This window comes from Centroberyx affinis, unplaced genomic scaffold, assembly GCF_046629955.1.
Source record: "Centroberyx affinis isolate AG114_WGS23_722 - 3 ecotype Tasmania unplaced genomic scaffold, CSIRO-AGI_Caff_v1 ptg009245l_1, whole genome shotgun sequence".
Taxonomy (NCBI): Eukaryota; Metazoa; Chordata; class Actinopteri; order Beryciformes; family Berycidae; genus Centroberyx; species Centroberyx affinis.
Window position 1 is genome coordinate 24,402 of NW_027284461.1, and position 6,309 is coordinate 30,710.

The window sequence follows — 6,309 nt, forward strand, 5'->3', positions numbered from 1 at the left end:
AGATTGACGCGCCGCTTCGTCCAATAAGCGGATGAGAGGCTGTTTCGTATGGTCGGGCTCTGACGGAAGGAAAAGGAAGAATTGTGTGATGCTGCGGCTCAAAGGGCGTGCAAGCCCTCAATATTGTCTTGCAGGCAGTTCGCTTGATCAAGATAGCACAACCACTTGTCTTTCACGAGTTACTTAAAACAGTGGTTCTCAACGTGGGGTCCGGGGACCACCAGGGGTCCTCGAGGGGGTCCCCAGCAAATTGATGAATCGTTAAATTTACCATTATTTCATTTATAAGAACTTAACACAATTAGAGAATGTAGAAGAATGACTGTTTGTGCTATAGTTTCACTGTTATCTCTCTACCTACAATGCAGATAGTCATGGAATTCTGGATAATATCATATCTAACAATAGAAATATTCACAGATTTGCGTCTGAGAGAAAATATCTCATCAAATAGGGTCCATGGCTCTAATGTGGACTACATCAGGGGTCCTTGATATGAAAAAGGTTGAGAATCACTGACTTAAAACTCCTACCAGACAACTATAGAGGCTTTGCAGTTGTGTCACAACCACACTATTAGCTCCATTGGTGGACTGACGTTGCTAATATATAGGCCAGAAAAGGAAAAGGGGAGATATATGAAATAAAGATTGTCATGGTGTGGATGAAGGTCCATCCAGTAACATAAGTCTGACAAAGAAAACTGATTTGTCTTATTGCAAGCCATAGCTCCTTTAGCCCTATAGTCTCTACTCCAAAACAAGTTAGCTTGAGAAGGGTCAGCTCAGTTGACCTGAACAAACCGTTGGTTACTGCTTTAGCAAGGCAACTAACGTTAATGAGAACATGCAACTAGCCACTACTAACACTAGCTATACACCAGTGATTCTCAAACTTTTTCTACGGACCCCTAATTTAGTCCACATTAGGACCACAGACCCCCATTTGATGAGATTTTGACTCTTGGACCCAAATTCGAGAATATTTTTATTGCTAGATATGATTTTGTCCAGAATTCCATGACTATCTGTATTGTAGGTAGATAGGTAGCCGACTCTTCTCAAGCTAACTTGTTTTGGAGTAGAGACTATAGGGCTAAAGGAGCTATGGCTTGCAATAAGACAAATCAGTTTTCTTTGTCAGACTTATGTTACTGGATGGACCTTCATCCACACCATGACAATCTTTATTTCATATATCTCCCCTTTTCCTTTTCCTTTTCCTTTTCTGGCCTATATATTAGCAACGTCAGTCCACCAGTGGAGCTAATAGTGTGGTTGTGACACAACTGCAAAGCCTCTATAGTTGTCTGGTAGGAGTTTTAAATCAGTGATTCTCAACCTTTTTCATATCAAGGACCCCTGATATAGTCCACATTAGAGCCATGGACCCCTATTTGATGAGATATTTTCTCTCAGACCCAAATCTGAGAATATTTTTATTGTTAGATACAATTTTATCCAGAATTCCATGACTATCTGTATTGTAAGTAGAGAGATAACAGTGAAACTATGACAGAAACAGTCATTATTCTACATTCTCTAATTGTGTTAAGTTCGTATAAATGAAATAATGGTGAAGTTTAATAATTCATCAATTTGCTGGGGACCCCCTGGAAGCCCCTCAAGGACCCCTGGCGGTCCGCGGACCCCACGTTGAGAACCGCTGCTATACACTACGTTGTTAGTGTGCAAATTTGATAGCCTCTATGTAGCTATGTTAACAAAGCAGAGATGGCCAATAATGACCCAATAGGATACATTATCTTAACACAAAATTGGTCAAATGTATCAGCAATGAAATGATCAGCTGCCAGTTCAGCCACGTTGTACGTGTAGAAATGCAATCTTCTCAGCTGTTGCTCAACTCTGTAGACAGAAGCCTAGCAAAATATCTTCTAACAGTATGCTTGTCTTCCACACAGATTGCTAAATACAGCTGTTAAAATGTTAATATCAACGTTAAAGACTCCGCAATAATACAAAGACTGCATTTCTTCAGCAGCCGAGTGTTGGATAAGGAAACGTTCACCTTTCCGTGTTTCGGGGGAGAAGTTAACGTGGTTCTGCGTGTCGCCTGTCAGACAGCGTTGAGGGCGCAGACGCCCTTGGAGCCGCTGCTGCTGTACGTGCCGAGCCTCACATGCACGATGCGTGGTAGATACGTGACCAGAGCATCACACCAGGGAAAACCACACTGCTGCAGAGCGGGGCCAGCTGATTCATTACACATCTGGAACATTGTGTCCAGGCCATGAGGGATTTTGAATTGAAATTTATATTTGATTTTTTACTATTAAATTGACACCTCTCTTGACTGACTGACTGTTCAAATGAAATGAAATGAAATGTGATGCAACCCACTGGGCAGATACACATCCTTTATATATGTATTCTACCCTTTAAACAGCAACACTGACTTTATTCCGTGTTTCATTCTCTGCCACACTGATGAGGGATGATATTCAGCCGCTTCGGTATATTGAACCAAAATAATTCACATTCAGCATGAATAGGATGCTGTCATTCCATAAAGCACGGGCTGAATAAGGAATCGGTGCTACAGTCTGTGACCTTCAGTCACATTCAGACAATGTTATGTAACACAACCTCACTGCAGCACCCGAGGGACAACTGATGCTTTTTTCCACTGAGGACAGGAGGGAAGGGGGGTAGGGACCAGGGTTAGACCAGTATAGCAGCTTGTTGATATTGGCTTTATATTCAAAATCAGACATAATCCCGTCAGTGTTGTCAACCTCTGATGTGATATTGTTTGTTTGATTACATATTTATTGTAGGATTGATCAATACTACACTGGCTGTCTATGGGAAGCACTGAAATCGAATCGGGTTTCTGTTTTCTCGTTTTTTTTTTTTGGCATGAAAATGGCCAAATGTAAAGATATTTAAAATCAGCTTCAATCCAAAAATATGGGCGTTGGCCTTCAAAAAACCCCATATCAGTCCAACCCTAGTAGAGACATGGGGAGAAAGGGAAAGGAAAGAAAGAGAGATAAATAATCAGAAGTAGATGTAGATAGAGATGAGAGAGACAGAAGAGAAGATGGGCCCGGCACACACACATACACACACACACACACAGTGATATTCACGGCTTTACTACAACAAAAAATGCCAAGTCATCACCGTAGCATGCAGGTGCCGTGATATTGTGACTGGCATGATGACATTGAGGATCGTAAACATTACACTGTGTTCATAAACAGGCTGCAAAAGGGAATGAACAGATGTACAAAATGTGAAAGATGATAAAAAATTGTCTGTATTTACACTCGGTTTGTGTCCGTTGACGTTAGCTGTGTTTCCATCCAAATGTAAAGCAAAGTTTAAGAGAACTTTTGAATAATAACATGTGAATTAGGCTTCCTGAATGTTGGGAAAAAAAAAAAAACTTCCACCAGAAAAATGGAAAGAGAAAGAACAAACAAAACCCTCTTAAGAAAAAAAATCTTCTCAAGTGCCATTTTTTTCTTAACTGTAGTCTTACGGAAAAAAAAAAGGAAAAAATGCTATTCTCAAAAACAGTTCTTATATATTTTGCCCTAGTTAAATAAATACTAAATAGGTTTTTACCCAATTGTTTTGTAGATGGAAGCACTTTGGGTTGCCTCCTAGCCTTGTCTCCTAGCCTTGTCTCCTAGCCTTCTAGCCTTGTCTCCTAGCCTTGTCTCCTAGCCTTCTAGCCTTGTCTCCTAGCCTTCTAGCCTTGTCTCCTAGCCTCCTAGCCTTGTCTCCTAGCCTCAGTGGCAGTAAGCCTAAAGTTTATTAACCAGAATTAATTCAGGCCCTATTTTGAGAAGTTCTTAAGTAGGAAAATTAAAGAAATTCGTAAGAAATGAGACTGTTACTAAGAAAATATAGAGGAATTGCACTTAAGAGCCTTCTTAAGAACTTCCTAAAATTTCCTCTTCTGTCATTTTTTAAGAACTATATTAAGAAGACATTGGTGAATCCGGCCCCTCGTTAGTATTGGGTGAGTTGTTTTTGCTCTTTAGTGTGATTTGTTATCAACAAAAACCTGAATTTGCTGTTTCCATTCAGCTTTTCTAATTGGATACATCATAATAGAGCGGTCCAGTTTTGAGTCCTAAAACCCGGAAGTGAGTTAGCAATTTTGAGCCGTGGCTTCCCTCGGGCCGAAAAGTGATTACAATTTGAAATGGCTTTTGGTTAAAAGCCTGAAAATAAGGTCTGTGTTTAAGACAAGCTTAAGAAAGTTTAACGCTTCATTCTGACATAAAATTAACCATTAAACATCCCATTTGTGAATTTTGAAGGTGTTATGCGGCCTAATAAAGTCAGTTGCTAACAAATGACTAACTGTCTTAGAAATTGAACTACAATGGGTTTGTCGCACAAGAACACGTCATTACACAGAATAGTCTGAACTTTAGTACTTGCACTCTTTTCAATTTAGTAATATATTCCATTGTAGTTTACTAATTTTGTTTTTTCCCCCCAATGTTCATGTGCTAGCTTTCACAGGTTAGCCTAGCGTTAGCTTTTTACTAATATGGATTACAAATATGCTTTAAACGCACAGTATGTACTTTCTGCCGCTAGTGGTCTCGCAATCAAAACAATAACAAAAGACGTAGTTTGATGACATCGTGAAATAGCGTGGGATCATGGGAGTTTTTTTTACGGGGACAGCTTCGGCGACAGAACGCGCAGCAAACAGGAATGAATAATCGTGATCCGTAACGAGTGAGCGATAAAAACAATAGAATGAAAAAAACAAGTCGAGTGGCTAGAGCGGCTAGCTAGCTAGTTGGCCGACTTCCTTCCTCACTCTCTGATGTATCATCTGGTGTTTCCCGTGTTTCCCCGGAAGTTAGGGGGTAAAGGGGATATGACGCCATGACAGGAAGTTAGGGGGTAAAGGGGATATGACGCCATTGACAGGAAGTTAGGGGGTAAAGGGGATATGACGCCATTGACAGGAAGTTAGGGGGTAAAGGGGATATGACGCCATGACAGGAAGTTAGGGGGTAAAGGGGATATGACGCCATTGACAGGAAGTTAGGGGGTAAAGGGGATATGACGCCATGACAGGAAGTTAGGGGGTAAAGGGGATATGACGCCATTGACAGGAAGTTAGGGGGTAAAGGGGGATATGACGCCATGACAGGAAGTTAGGGGGTAAAGGGGATATGACGCCATGACAGGAAGTTAGGGGGTAAAGGGGATATGACGCCATTGACAGGAAGTTAGGGGGTAAAGGGGGATATGACGCCATGACAGGAAGTTAGGGGGTAAAGGGGATATGACGCCATGACAGGAAGTTAGGGGGTAAAGGGGATATGACGCCATGACAGGAAGTTAGGGGGTAAAGGGGATATGACGCCATTGACAGGAAGTTAGGGGGTAAAGGGGATATGACGCCATGACAGGAAGTTAGGGGGTAAAGGGGATATGACGCCATGACAGGAAGTTAGGGGGTAAAGGGGATATGACGCCATGACAGGCGACCAGATAAAACGCACCGTTACCTTGAATAAAATTAGGGATTTCTCTGGGTTTGAACATTGTTGGAAACATTTGGGATAATGTAAGTACACAACTCAAAAAAATATATAACATAGGTCTAGTTGTTTTTAGATATTTTAATGCGGATATGTTACATATTGTACCTTTAAAACTCATGAAAGCAGTGTTGATTTGTCAAAATGTATCATATAACAAAATGTATGACAAGATACAGGTCTGGGTTAAAGACAGAGCTAATTTTCGGCATCAGTCCAAAAGTACATTCAAAAACACATTGAAGCTATAGTGGAACTTCCAGGTTGGCCTACGAAAGAACGTTATCGCCGGACCGTTCTATTCACAAAAAACAAACTCGGCAAATACGGCCGCATGGCTGTCTTCCTCACGATTTTCACTTGCTGACCTTATTTTCTCTCTTTCTCAATCTCTCTCTCACACACACACAGACACACGTTCCGTCACGCCTTGAGAACCTGACTTGTTTGACGCAACATTTGTTTTGGCAATCTTACAACCTGATAGACAGGGCAGGTACAGCCAAGGGGCCACTTTCTAGATCTTTCCTACAGTACTGCACCGTGGAGAAACATTAGTACCTCCCAACAGGTTGTGGTTGGGCTTTAAATGTTATTTATCAAGGGAAACTCAAGTGGGAATCACAGCCTACGGTTAGCTGTGGGAAAAGTCTAAACATACGACTCCACAAAGGCCAGAAGCATTTCAAAAAAGGTAACACTTTAATACAGATTTCAATAAATAGAACAGAACAAAGCTACTTTTACGCTCATTTTCTGTA